The sequence below is a fragment of the Notamacropus eugenii genome, chromosome 2 (genome assembly GCF_028372415.1).
Source record: "Notamacropus eugenii isolate mMacEug1 chromosome 2, mMacEug1.pri_v2, whole genome shotgun sequence".
NCBI lineage: Eukaryota > Metazoa > Chordata > Mammalia > Diprotodontia > Macropodidae > Notamacropus > Notamacropus eugenii.
This window is the reverse complement of record NC_092873.1, coordinates 498,915,750-498,931,308: the sequence shown is the minus strand read 5'-3', so window position 1 is coordinate 498,931,308 and position 15,559 is coordinate 498,915,750. Positions and strand designations below refer to the sequence as shown.

The 15,559-nt window shown below is 37.7% G+C and overlaps 1 protein-coding gene across 2 annotated transcripts in view; it reads right to left on the bottom strand.

Annotated features, from left to right (window-relative positions):
• The window catches only part of PKN2 (protein kinase N2), a 166,088-nt gene extending 151,557 nt beyond the window's left edge, over positions 1-14,531 (bottom strand). The window contains exon 1 of one of the 2 annotated variants that reach the window (XM_072648979.1): positions 14,417-14,531. The gene's annotated coding sequence lies outside the window, so the exon portion shown is untranslated. The remainder of the gene's footprint in view (positions 1-14,416) is intronic. The other variant, XM_072648978.1, reaches the window with a different exon arrangement.
• Positions 14,532-15,559: the final 1,028 nt, after the last annotated feature.

Below are 15,559 nucleotides of genomic sequence, written 5' to 3'. Positions count from 1 at the left end.
TATAAGCACAAATTGTAGTTAACTGAAAAACTGTTTATCTTTTCTAACCACCAGATATGCAAATTATAGGACTGGAGTAATAACACAGCACAACAAACACACTCAAAAATAAAAATGGTGACAAAACTCAGCAGTGGTAGAGTTTCAGAAAAAAGGGATGCCACTACATGGCTGACAGAAGAGTAAAAGCAATTCAATTTAAAGACCAGAAATGACTGTTGTAGGCACTGGGGATAAAGATTTAAAAAATCATATTCCCTAGCCTAAAGAAGCTTTAAACTAGAAAAAAACATTTTGATGTGTAATCTGGCAATAAGAATGATTAGTGAAAATTAATCGTACTCTTTGACCCAAGTAACCTGTTATTAAAAATATAAAAATCAGAATCAGAAATGATTGGAAGAGACTTGAAAAATCCATTCATAGATGCTTTAGTTCACAGAATCTCAACTAGCCCAAAACATACCTGAACAAAAATCTCTTCAATCATAACAAAAAAGTCCCTACTTGATGACCTCAAGTGACAGCTATAATTCCTTAAATATCTTCCCATTCTACTTCTAGAAAGCAGCTAGGATATTTTTCCTTAAATTCAGTCAAGCTCTCTCTCCGTCTCTCTCCCCTAGCATATTGTAATATCAACAAACAAATCATATAACCAACAGCTGATGAAACGTTCAACTGTGATATCAATATAATAAATAGAACTTTATCATTAAAAACAGACTTTTGTTGTTCAGTCTTTTCCAACTCTTCATGACCCCATTTGGAGTTTTCTTGGCAAAGATGCTAAAGTGATTTTCCTTTTCCTTCTCCACCTCATTTTACAGATAAGGAAACTGAGGCAAAGAGGATTAAGTGATCTGCCCAGGGTCATACAGCGAGTAAGTGTCTGAGGTCAGGTTGAACTCACATCTTCCTAACTCCAGGCTCAGTTGCTCTATCTACTGTGCCACCTAGGCTGCCCTATTAAAAATGGTAAATAAATATAAATATGGAAAGACAAAGTAGAGGAAATAGAAGAGCAATCTCTACACTATGAATTTTTTAAAACTACAATGAAAAAAGATGAGTGGACAAGCCATTAGTGTTATTAATGTATAATGAAAATTCTTGAGCAGGAAGATGACATGATTAGATTTGTCATTTACAAATATCAATTTGGCAGCTAGTTGGATGAGGTAGGAGTGGGGGTTACACGGAGTAGGAGAGACTAGAATGGAAGTAGAGAAGCCAAGCAGAAATCTGTGGCTAGGTGAAGAGTGATGAAGTACTAAACTCAGGTGGTGGTTGGTGATTAGAGAAAAAGAATGAACTCACAATAGGTAAAGGCATGATGTGAGAGAGAAAAGGCTGTGAACCTGAGTGATTTTACTCATTATTCCTTATCAACCATACAAACTCTTTAAGTACTTTCCTCACAAAATGAATCATCATTTCCATTTTATAGAGGTAGAACAGAGACTGAAGTCAAGTGAATTGTCCAAGATCACACAGATCACAAATCTCAATCGGGAACCAAACCAAAATCTTCCTAGTCCAAATCAAGAAATATTTTTATTATACCACACAATGCTGCTGCTTGTGCATGGTGTTAGATGGTGGAGTCCCCAGGATGTCAGGTAGAAGTGACTGATCTTTATGCATCAGGCAGTAAGTAGCTACTGAAGTGGAAGACATCTACATAAGATGACTCTTACAGTGGTGTGAAGACAGACTAGAGGGAAACAGCAGAAAAAGAAGCAGCTATTAGAAAGCTTGTAGAGTAGTCAGGTAGATGCCTGTGAGGTTCCATACTAAGGAGAGAACAGAGAAGTTCTATGTGAGATATTACAAAGATGGAACCAACTGGACTTGATAACCAATTGGCTGAGAGGTGGGAGGCAAGAATCTAAGATATCATATCAAGATTTCATATATGGAACCACAATTCATCTTTGGTTTTCATGGCTTCTTTCAAGGCTTTGAGCTCAAGTCCCATTTTCTACAGGAGGATTTCCCTTGATTCTCCAACCCCCAGCTGCTAGAATCCTATTTATTGAATATTTTGCTTTTTTATGGAATTAGTTTACTACTCTTTATTAGAGTTAGAATGTGGGAACACTGATTTGGTGTTGTGTCTAAATTTAGTAGCATAAGGATGTCTTAATTTTTACCATGTTCCTCTTTTCACATTTTATTATTATTTGTTCACAAATTGTATTATAACTAGAAATTTACTGGATTTTGTTCTATGTCAAATTATTTTAATTTATTGGATTTATTTCAGTTGAAATTGGAAAAAAAATTTATTTTTAAGGGCCCCAGATACAAAATACTGAAGGAGAGTGATGTGTTAGGTACCTTTGTAGTACTGTGAAGAATTAAAGATACTACAGAGAATGTAAAGCCCCTTTAAGATATAATCAAAGGCATATTTAAAATCAATAACTAGTACTGTTTGTAATGCAGAAAGATTAGAAGTTTTGTACCCTAGCACAAACAAGTAAATCAAGAATGCACCACTTCTATTATTTAGTACAGTTCTAGAAATGTTAGCTGTAGCCCAAAGATGAGAAAAAAAAATCAAAAGTATAAACATTAGTAGAGACAAAAAACTCTTTATCTACATGGGAAGCACATTTAGAACATAATGATGAACAAGAAAATCACAGAGAATCAGCGAAAAACTCATTAAAATAACAAGGTTGCATGATTCAAAACCAATCCACAAAAAATTATCAGCATTTCCATATAAGACAAACATAAATGAGGAAAAATCTATTAAAATCCATTCAAAACATCAAAAACTATGTGTTAACCAAGTAAGATACAGACATGGTTTATATAAATATGACTACAAAACACTCCTGATAGAAATAAAGACATACTTAAATAATACTTACATATATACACACATATATTCCTATTTGTATACTCCACTGTTCATGGCCTATACTATTATAATAAATATGATGTTACTACCTATTTTAATCTATGGAATTAGACCTACACCAAATTACTTAAGGGATTTTTTTTTAAAAGAATGACAAGGTAACAAAATCAATTTGCAAGAACAAAATATCTAGAATGTCAAAGAAAATAATGAGATAAAACTATGATTAAGGATGGAAAGCTTTATCAGACCTCAAAGTAGATTATAAAGCAGTAGGCATTAAAAAAATTAAAGTAGACCAGTGGAACAAAATAGAGAAACAAGAAGCAACAGTCCACTGTCTGATAAACCCACAAACAGAAATTAGTGGGGAAAGACTCCCTTTTCTGACAAGAATTGCTAGGAAAAATGCTGAGAATTTTGGCAGAAATTAGGATACACCAATTTCATATACCAAACACCACAAGAGAATCAAAATGGGTGAGTCAAATAACATCATTAAAAAATTAGGAGATAACAAGATCAGGAATCTTTCATAATTATGGCTAAGGGGAGAATTCTTACAAAGGAAAGAGGAAATTATCAAAGATAAAGTAGACATTTTAAACACATAAAATTAAAAAGCTTTTGCATGAATAAAATCAACAAAAATGGAATTAAAGGAGAAATGGTAAAATGGGGGAAAATATTTGCAGCACAGCATCACAAAACCATACAGGGAGTTGGCACAAAGTATATAACAAGAAGCCATTCTCATGGCTAAGTGGTCAAAGCAGAGAGTCACTTTTAAAATGAGATGTTAACTATGAATAACTATCTGCTCCAAATCCGCAAACTAAAACAACTCCAACCTCATTCAGCTTTCACCTCATTCCATGCAAAATGGCAAAGATGAAAAATAAATGAGAACAATCAGTACGAGCAGAGATATGGGAAGACAGGCATACTGGTGTACTGTTGGTGGAGATGCAAGGTAGTCTAATTGTAATTCAGCAATTATTAGTAGTAATTAGTAGTCTAATTGCTGAATTTCAATTTGGAATTATGAAAAATTTTAAAAAAAACCTACCCACTGATCTTGCAATCCAGCTACTAGGCACATACTTAATGGAGTTAACATACAGAAACAAAAGTCGAATTTTCACAGCAGTATTTTTTGTGGAGCAACACCCACTGATGAAGAATGGCCGAAAAAACTATGAAACATAAATACAACAGAATGTTGTTGCTGAATTGGAAATAATAAAATATTGAATAAGAAATAAAAATGAGGAAACATAGGAGGGTTTATATGAACTGTATGCAGAAATAAGAAGCCAAGAGAACATAAGGAATTCTTAAAACAACATAAATAAAAAGATAACTAATGAAGTTGAACTCTAATGGAAAAATTAATGAATAAACATTCTGGACAAATGACAATGAAACAGGACTCTTTCCCAGCAGAGAGATAGAGGTTTGCCAGGATAGAATATGACATGGTATGTCATATGATTAATAATATAAATACACAGTCCAAGTTTCTGTATTGGATGTTTTTAATTCTTTTTCTTTATCATAAATGAATTTAGATCAGTGTGTGTGTAATAAAAATTGACATAAAGACATCAAAAAAAATTTTTTTAACAAAACAAAAAAAAATTTAAAAAAGAGATAGTGAGGACCTAAACTAAGGTAGTATTAAATAGAAAGAGGGGGCAGAGAAGTAAAAGTAGTAGCAGAATCAACAAAATCTGGCAACTGATTATACTTGTGTTTGGAGGTGGGGACGGGAGGGGAAGAGATATTTTGAGGCTGAGTATCTAAGACAATGTGATATTTTTGCTTGAAATAGGCCACTCAGCAGCAAAAAATGAATCTTCTTTCCTTTGGGAAGTAAACATAATAAACTTGATTTCAGAAATAGTTTAAAGCGGTAACAGCAAGATGTTCAAGTGTAGAAATCTATTAGATATCTGAAAATATATGACTGGACCTCGATAAAATTTAGAACTGGAAATAAGGATTTTGAGAGTGATATACAAAGAAACAATAGCAGAAACTGTGAAAGTAGATAAGATCAATGTCACACTATGAACATATAGAGAAAGGTTTATGGGGGGAAAAGTCTGAGTGATGTTTATTCTTAGGCAATAAACTGAAAAAGAACAAATGGAGACTATTCTGGAAATTCAACCTAGTACAGTGCCACAGAAGTCAAGGGCAAAAAAAGACTAGAGCTAAAGGGCTGGGTTCAAATCTGTTTTTCCATTTGTTATATGTTCCTTTCCAATTCTAAATCAATGATCCTAATTAAAAGGTAAGTAAGTAGTGTCATATATTGCAATAGGTCCAGAAAAACACTAATAAAGAAACTGGATCATCAATGTTTAGACCACTGTAGAAGTGACCTCTGAAGGAAATTTCCTCTTTCCACAGGTAACTGGCCAATGAGTGACATTTTAAGAATGTGATTTACTTTGTTTTCAAATTGCAGAATGGTTTCATTAGAGAAATGCAAATTAAAACAACGCTGAAATACCACTTCACACCAACCAGAATGGTGAACATGACAAAAAAGGAAAATGATAAAAGTTGGAAAGGATATGGGAAAATTGGGATACTAATGAACTGTTGGTAGAGTTGTGAAATAATCCAACCATTCTAGAGAGCAATTTGCAACTATGCCCAAAGGGCAACCAAACTGCACATATCCTCTGATCCAGCAATACCACTACTAGGTCTTTACCCCAAAGAGATCATAAGAAAGGGAAAAAGACCTATGTACAAAAATATATATAGCAGCCCTATTTGTGGTGGCAAAATATTGGAAACTGAGGGGATGTTCAGTAATTGGGGAACGGCTGAACAAGCTGTGGTGTATTAAAGTAATGGAATACCACTGCTCAATGAGAAATGAAAGGTAGATTTACCTGGAAAGACTTGTATGAACTGATGCAAAGTGAAAAGAGCAGAACCACGAAAACCCTGTACATAGTATCAGTCACACTGTGGCTATGAATGACTCAGCTCTTCTCAGCAACACAATGATCCAAGACAAGCACAAAGGACTCAGGAAGGAAAATGCTATCCATATCCAGATAAAGAACTAATGACCTCTGAATGCACACAGAAGCATATTTTTTTATTCACTATATTCTTTCTTATGTTTTTTTTTCCTTTTGCACTGTTTCTTCTTTCACAACTGTGACAAATATGCAGTTTTACATGATAGCACATTCTAAACTACATCAAAGTGCCTACCATTTTCAGAAGAAGGAGGGAGAAAAATTTAGAACTCAAAATCTTGTAAAAATGAATGCTAAAAAATTTCTGGATATATAGTTGGGGAAAAAATAAAATACTATTCAAATTGCAGAGTGGCTGCAATATGTACAAGGTGATAAAAAAAATTTTTTATCAAACATTTACAAGGACCTATTATGTACCAGACACTGTGCTGGGAATACAAAGAAAAAGAAAAAATAGTTCCCACCCTCAAGAAACTTAAAGGAAGAGAACCTTAGAGGGAAAGAGCTAGCAGTCAGAAAGACCACAAAAAGCCTCCTGAAGAAAGTACCATTCAAGTGATATCCTGTATCCCTCAAGAGGATGTTGCCAAAATCTGAAGAAAATACTTTTTGAGTCCATTAAGTTGTTTTAGAAATAAACAAGATTTTGAAGAGACCAAATCCTGAGCTTTTTAGACAGATAAATTTAAAGCTATTTTATTAAAACTACAAACAGGGAGTCTATTAAGTATTTCCCATTCAGTAACTCTTATTGTTAAAATGAAAAGAAAGCAACATTTAATTTCAAATGTATATTCAACAAATACATTCTCACGAGTCTTTGTTTATTACTCTCTTTAAGGATACTAACCTATGAAATGCTTAATGTATACTCCTGTACAAATTTATTTTTATGAGGTCTATAAAAACAATATAATAATTGAGTTAACTTCAAATACTGTTTCATTAGTTTGCAACTTCAGTGAGATGAAGATACATACATATTTCTGCTTTCAAAACATTAGCATGATTTTCTTAAAAGCATAACCTTTTCTCAATTGAAAAAGCTTTTAAGTTTTGTTTTGTTTTTTAAAAGAACAGACTTGACTAGTATTTACTGCCTTCTAATTTTGCTGCCAGGTTTGGAATTGGTTGTGTAATGAACGTTAATTATATTAAGTGTCATATGGTTCTGTTATACAGTAGTTGAATTAAAGATGTTTTTGCAAAAGACCAGACATATAACAACTGTTTGAGAGTACATTTTACTAGGAAGTTGTGCAACATTAATTTTCTATGAACAAATGCCATTTATGCTTACAGCAATAATGTACTATATGTGACACTGATTTTTACAATGATCTTTGCGCCTAAGTAATTTCTACCATTCACTGCATAAAAATTATCACAAGAAAATTACAAAAGAGGGCAGGGCAGGTCTTTGAGGCATCATATGCCAAGACTTGAAGCAGCCTCTCAGGAGTTCCTACTTGCCCTACTCCTTGGACTTGTGCTACCATGATTGAAAGGTAGAAAAATGAGAAATAGTTTTACATTTGAAGTGTTACAAGAAAAAAAAAGTTACTCCCTTTTCTATTTAACTTTTTGGAAAGTTAAGTTACAGAACCTACGGCCAGGGATAGATTTCAGGGGGTCTATACCCTTGAATGGGGGGAAAATTTATATTTTTATTTCCATGAACCTTTGGCTTCCTTTATACTCATATATTTTATTCATTTAAAGACATTATTCTGATAAGGGGTCTACAAACATTACTAGACTGTCAAAAGGATCCACCATACAAAAAAAGGTTAAGAACCCCTAGGTTAAAGCATACATAATAGACACTCAAATATTTGGTATTATTGATGTGCTTTTGTTTTACAAAATGTATTTTATAAGCCATCTTAATAATCAACCATATTTTAGAATAACACTATCAAATACTCAAAGTTAAAAGGACAGCAAAGACTCACTACTGGCAACACTATCAATCAATCCACAAACATATATTAAATGCCTACTGCACACAGAGGACTCTTAGGTACTAGAGAAGGTACAAAAGATGATCTGCCATCAAAAGCATTTACGTTATGATAAGGATAAGGTAACAAAACAAATATCATGTAATGTTGTGTATTAGAAAACTAAAAGACAAAGTTCAGGAGGAGAAGGAGGAGACTTTCCCAACCAGGCAGAACCAGGGAAACACTTCTGGAGCAACAAGTATTGAATTTTAAGCTCCTAGTAAGTAGAAAGCTTTGCTTTTATCTTTGCATTCACAATGTCCAAGACAGCACATTGCACTTAAGATAGACTTTTAAGGTCTGAATTGAATTTATTGAAAGAGAAGAGGAAGGAGAAAGTTTAAGAAATAAAGAACGTCCTAATCAAGGACAAAAGGGTTATGGTCCATGGGGTTACAAAGAGTCAGACACAACTGAACAACAACCACAACAACAATCATGGGCGTGGAGATGTGAGAGCAAAGAGTTGTCCAGTTTGGCTGAGGTGTAAATTACAGAGAGCCGTAAAATGAGAAAGGATGGATAAGGAAGGAGAAGGCAGGTTGAGAAAAGCCTTATCTGCCAGAAAACAGCTTGCTGAGTTAACAATTTTATATACTGTAGTCTCATTTTGTTTCTGATCATCTGACCACCATTCCAAAACCAAAGAAATAAAAAGAAAAAAACAAACAAATCCCATACAGAAAAGTCAAATATTATAGAGATGTCAAATTACTAATCCACTACCACTGTGGCAACTCACAGCAAAACTCCCAAGTGCAGCCAGTAACTGGGAAATGCTTACCAAAAAACATAACATAATACAGCATATACGATATAAACGTGTGTTTTTTTAAGTCAATCTACAGTGGCCAAAGGGATCACTTTTTATCTTGAGTTTGAGACCACTCACCTAATACTACCTGAAGATCCAGTATCATCACCGTATGGATAGGGAAAGGTAGTGGGGAAAAAGGGAGAGAGGTGAGAAGGGGGGTGGAGAGAGAGAGAGAGAGAGAAAGAAAGGGGGGGAGAGAGAGAGAGAGAGAGAGAGAGAGACTAGCTTTACATAATTCTAAACTGCCAAAACTAACTCCTTTCCTACCATCACATTCCAAAAAACCCTTTTTACACAACTCCCACTTGCCGCCCCAACAACTTCCAGTCAAATGATCAAAACCCTAAATTAATTATTTTATGATTGCAAACTCTGGAGAAGTATGAAAAAAAGACACTTTGGGGATTTGGGAGTGTAGGGGAAAAACTAGTAAAGATAAAGTAGACTAAGGAAAATAACGTAAGGTATTTGTCATATTTTAATTACAACCCTAAAACAAGCTTAAAATAAAGTAAAAGTGGTTATTATGCCCCAGATATCAAGCAAACCTGCAATGTGAAGGATATAATAAGTCTATTTTCTGAAAAGACACAGTACAGAATATTGCAGCTCTTCAGTACTGAGCAAGCCCAAGATATCTTTAAGAGTGTTAATAAGTATTTTTCTATTTTGAATGGAGACTAGTCTACAAAACTGTGTTAAAGAAACGTCGTGGTTCTAAATGATTTAGCCAGTGCTGTCAGAACTGGTACTCTTCATCCTTCATTTTTGGGAATAACTCCAATATGGACCAAGACTGAAGAAAAATTAGATTGTATTAGATGTACTAGACTATTTCCTTAAGAAAAGTTCACTATAATGAGAGCAACAAATCACTGTTAACACTGCTACCAATCTAGAATTAGAAATATTTCTTGTGACAAGAATCTTCTGTAAACTTATTTCTGTCAAGGAATTACATATGTTTTAATATGTATATTAATATTTGATTCAAGGTTAAATTTTTTAACAGATACTTACAAATTTTACAAAACACTGAGGCTATAGTGAAAAACCATTTATCAGTTCACATATTTTGGGAAGCTTAAAGAATCATCTCTGTAATTCAAAAAAGAAACAAATTGCTGAACTGTCAAGGTAATTACCTCAGTCTCAGCCTCTGATTTTGCATGAGGTCTTGCCCAAAGTACACTGGACTGGAAACTAAAACTGGGACTTATAGAGTAAAGGGGGCAGGCAGTTAGGAGGTGCAGTGGATAGTTCACCCAGTTTGGAGTTAGCAGTACCTGAGTTCAAATCCAACCTCAGACTGTGTGTCTAGCTGTGTGACCCTGGGCTAAGCAAGCCACTTAGCCCCCATTTGCCTTAGTTGTTCATCTATAAAATAGAGACCCAGTGAAGAAGGAAATGACAAACTACTCCAATCTCTTTGCCAAGAAAACCTCATGGACAAAGTCCATGGGGTCATGTAGAACAAAACACAAGTAAATGACTAAACAACAAGGCAAAGGCTTTACTAGGCATGTGGATGGAAAACATAAAGTTACAGTGACTAAAACCTACAACTTTGTTAGCAAGCTGCTCAATATTTAGTTATCTTTGCCTACAAAACTACGAACAGCATATACTTTGATTTAATGATTCATCAACTTTTACTAATCCAGTGTACCTAGAAATGACCCTTAGGGTCACTGATCTCACAAACAAGTGTCATGACTATACTTTAAATAAACAAGAGCAATATAAAGTGAATTAGAAATTAATCTTATAAACTAAAATTGTTGATTATGATCCTTATACTGAAGCAAAGCCTAAAAGTCTGAATCATTAACCAATGAATTTTCTTTATTCCTGCTTCCTGGTCAGCTGAGTAGGTATCCAGTATTACAAGCAAAGTTAGATGTATAGGTTTATACTGTCTATGAGTGCAACTGGTAATGCAGGAAATACTACCATCACAGATTTTCTCAAGTCTTTCTTTCCATAACCAATGCCAAGATGTTCTTCTGTTTTCCAACAAAACCAATTCATACTAAGAAACTAAAGAATGACTAGGTTCCTATAGCTAAAAACTTATATTCTGATCTTGAAGGCTATTAACCACAAAAACTTGCAACATTTCTAAATATAAATATAAAACATGTTAACTTTGAAATGAGTTAACAGTAACATTTGTTTCTTCATATTTCATACAAAGGAATCCAAGTATACTTGAGATGGGATATGTCAAACAGTAAATAAAACTTCCTAATATAACAAAAAACTTGTCTTTACAAAGTGTTTTTAAAGTGGACATATAACTTAAGTATTTAAACATTTACCTACCAAATGGCAAAGAAATAATAGCAATAGCAGCATCTCATATTAGAAAAAATGATGGACCTGAATTTAATCTTGACTTTTAACATTTACAGACTGTAGAGAAGTTGCAACCTCTATGTGCCTTAGTTTCCATATCAGTAAAATGGGGCTAATAATAATAACGTAATAATGATAGTAATACTAAAAATGTAGTATCATAAATCACAGTTGCTTTGAGTATCAAATCCAAGAATGTGCGTAAAACATTTCTCAAACTTTAAGGTGCGATTATAACCATTAACTATTGCTATGATGAGAAGCATCATGGCACAGTGGAGAGTGGAGCTGACCTTGGAGCCAGGAAGTGCTGAGTTCAAGTGCAGCATCTGCCTCCCCAGGCTGTGTGAACTTCTCAGTGCTCCAGGCAGCAATCTACCAGTCTGAGGTGCAGAAAAGATGCTAACTTGCCATTCTAAAGTGAGTTTCTTGATCTAAGAGTTCCTTACAGCAATGAAACCACAGGTGCAATCCCATCTCCTTTTCAGCGTAACTTAACATTACCACAATGGTACCTACCACATCACTCTCCTTCAGTATTTTGTATCTAGGGTCCTTAAAAATAAAAATTTTTCCAATTCCAATTAAAATGAATCCAATAAATTAAAATAATTTGACATAGAACAAAATCCAGTAACTTTTGGGTTATAACACAATTTGTGAATAAATGCTACTAATAATAAAAGACCTCCTACTACTACTAAATTTAGACACAACACCAAATCAGTGTTCCCACGTTCTAACTCTAATAAAGAGTAGTATACTAACTGCATTTTAAAGCACAACATTCAATAAAAAGCATACCTGAAACACGACACAACCAAGAAAAAATAATGATGCCATTGTCTCTTGGAGACAACATTTAATTTGAAAGAAGAGTATTACGTTAAGAGAAATGGGTGTGTCTACACATACACACACACTCACACTCACACACATAAACTTCAAGTACTGGATTTTCCCTCTGGTTTCACTTTTCAAGTTTTTATATTTATAAAGACTTTCTAATTAGCAGTAGGATATGAATGTAAATTCATTACATTTTCCTAATAATAAGATAGGAACACTTTAGTCCTCTTATTTATAAATTATATATTCTTGTAATATTTTCATATCTTTCTCACTCAGGACTGAAAAGTGTAACTTTTCTTAAAGTTTCAAAACTTTAAACATTAATGCTAAATTAATTCATTTATTCCCTATGCTCCTCACTGTTTATTATTCTTTAACCCATTTTTGCCTTCAAAATTTCACTACATATTGCCATTTCTTGAATTTTATATGGAAGAATGTCTATCAGTTTAGTGTATCCAAAATGAGCTCAAGGTATGCTAGAGATGGCTTTTAAAAACTCGATATTTACCACTCAGAAACATTATCAATGTTACAAAATCTAAACTACAGCAATATTGCTTAAAAGTATTTTGTTGCATTTCCTCTTATAGCGAAAAAAAATGGAGAATCCAAGTAGCAAATCAATGTCTTTTAAGTTTTCATCCTGGTACATACTATATGGGAAATGTTACATTTGTTTAAGCTTAGTCAGAATTTATACCCACTTCTGTAGTTCTTAATTTTAAAAACATAAGATCCTAATAGCATCAAGATAGTTAATATCTTATTTTCTTCCTAAGTCAAGGACTGATTAGGCATAAAAATTTAACGTTACACACAGGTTGTACATAACTTCTCTCCTCCACCTTCCCACCCCCAATCCTCTGAGTAATCTGAGAGGTTCAAATGAATAGTCACCTTACAACAAAAATGCAACATACTTTCAATCCAGATGCAAACAAGTTAAGGACACTGGAATGATGTATAAATAAACTTAGAAATTTGGTCTGTATACCATCAGAGAGAAATATCAAAGGCTCATGAACTGGATGGAGAAAAAAAAATGTATCTTTACTTTCATTAACCTTCAGTTTCTTTTATAGTCCTTTGTATTTTATTTTATGCAATTTAAAATGTTATCCTAGCATACTGCTTGCTTTCTCAATGGGTGGGGGAGGGACTGGGAGGGAGAGAATTTGGAACTCAAAATGCAAAAAAAAAATGCAATAAATAAATAAGCAAGTAAGTAAGTGGTGGGTTTTTCCCTAAGAGGAGGTCCCATTGGCTTCACTAGACTGCCAAAGGGTCTACTTTCTTTTATAATCCTCTGCATTTTATTTTATGCATTTAAAAAGTTACTGCTTACTTTGTCAATTGGTAGGGCACAGAATTTGGGACTTAATTTTTTTTAAAATGAACATTAAAAATAAATAATCAAATTCAAAGAGATTATTTTGAGAAAGAGTTCCACTGGCTTTATCGGACTGCCAGAGAGTTTAGTTTCCTTTATAATCTTCTGTACTTTATTATATGCATTTAAAAATATTATTCTATCATATTGCTTCTTCTCAACGGGTGGGGGAGGAACCGTAGAGACTGAGAAAATCTGGAACTCAATTTAAAACAAATGAATTAATTTCATTTTCCAAAGAAGGAGTCCCATTGGCTTCACCAAATTGCTAAAGGGGCCCAGGACACTAAAAAGGCCTGGATCCTAAAAACCGTTAATAAGGTCTAAAAACAAAAGTCACCTACATCACCCACTAGTTTGTGGCGAATGAGAAACAACAGCACTGGGGCTTACTCAGGCATGCTTTCCCAGCACACTTAACACACAAAATAGGTGCTTAATAAATGCCAGTTGACTGACACACAGGGTGCTTAATCCATGCTAGCTGACTGACCGACTTGGTAGGCGTTGGACGGACTTCAGTCTGTGGACCTCTTTTTTTCAGTCCATAAGCATTTATGGAGCGCCTACTAGGTGCTAAGCGAAGGGCACACAAAGAAAGGCTAAAGAAAGTTGCGGCCCTCGAGGAGCCCCCTGTCCCCAGTGCGAGCCAGCAAACAGGCAAGCGATGGAGAGAACAAACTGGGGGATCCAGGCATGGCTTCCTGAGTCAGGCTCCAGCTTTGCTCGCACCCTTTGCAGCGAGAGGTGGCTCCCCCTCCCCGATTAGTAAACAACCCCTGCGTGCCCAGCTCCCTTCCCGGGGTCGGACAAACGCAAGGAAAAATGAAAGTGGGGGCAGCACCAGCACCCGAGCTTCCGGATCGGACAGGACAGGACCGGGCCGGGGGGGACGTTCCTGCTCCTCCTCGTCCTCCAGCTCGGGAGACGTCTCCTGGCCGAGTAGGCAGCGGGCTGGGATCGCCGTCCTCTAAGGGCCTGGCGCCAGAGACGAGCGGGTCCCCCCCACCCCGGCCCCGCGAGAGCTGGGGGCGCCCTTTGTGCCCGGCGGGGGGGCGGGGAGCGGGGCCGAGCGGAGGCCCGGGCGGGCGCGGCCTCGCTTACCTGCAGCTCGGTGAGCAGGATCTCCCCCCGCTCCGTGTTGGACGCCATGGCGCTCGGCTCGGGGCCCGGACGCCGCCGCCGCCGCCGCTCGCGGAGGGAGGAGGGCGAGGAGAGGCGGCCGGCGGGCTAAGGCGAGGAAGGCTTCATGGAGAGACGGCCCCGACTCGAGGCACTTACTCCGCCCGCCGCATCGGAGGGGCAGCCCCGGCCGGCCGCGAAGGGCCCGGCGGCGACTGCGGCTGCGAAGGTTGGAGGGGGGGGGGGGTCAGTCGGGGTGGCGGCCGCCGCCGAAGCTGGGCTCGGCTCGGCCCCGCCGCCGCCGCCGCCGCCGCTCCTGCTGCCGCTGCCGCCGCTCCTCCTCCTTCTCCTTCTCCTCCTCCTCCTCAGAGCCAAGGCAGGAGGCGCCTCAAGTCCCTCGGTGCGGGGCGCTGCGGCCGCGGCTGCCGCTCCTCCTGTCGCACCATTTGGCTGTCAGCGCGTCGCAAAAGCGCCCTCGCTTGGCGGCTGCCGAAGCACGTGACGGGGCCCCGGGGCCGACGCCTCCCGGTCGGCTGGGGTGGTACCCGGAGTGAGGCGGGACAGAACAGGCGGGGCTTCCGGAGGGGGGGGAGGAAGAGACGGCTGGGGGACGACACGCCCCCCTCGTCTCCGCCTCTAACGGCCTGTAGCGTGGCGAGCCTGGGAGCTGGAGGGTCGAGGGCGGGGCCGGCCCGGCCTCCTTCGGGAGACCCCGCGGCGGCGGCCGCTGGCTTCTCCCACGTCGCCCTCTCTAGAACGGCCTGCGCTTGGGCCCATTTTACAGATGAAATCCTGCCACCAGCCCGGCGTGGCCCCGTGAGCGCGCCCAGACCCTGGAGCTCCTCCACCTCTGGATGCCCTGGTTCTAAAGAAGACAACGGCTACCGCCTACTAGAGGCCCTGACCTAATCACCCCTCCCCCTCCCCCACGCTGCTACTGCCCCCAGGAAGTTACTTTGTATCCATTCTTGCTTGTATACATAGTTACATGAGTAGCATGTAGGTAACTTACATACCTAGGTAACATTGTGTTTAGGATAGAGCTCAGGGAGAGAGTCTGGAAGACTCAGACACTTCCCAGTTGTGTGCCTGGGCAAGTCACATTACCCTGTTTGCCTCAGTTTC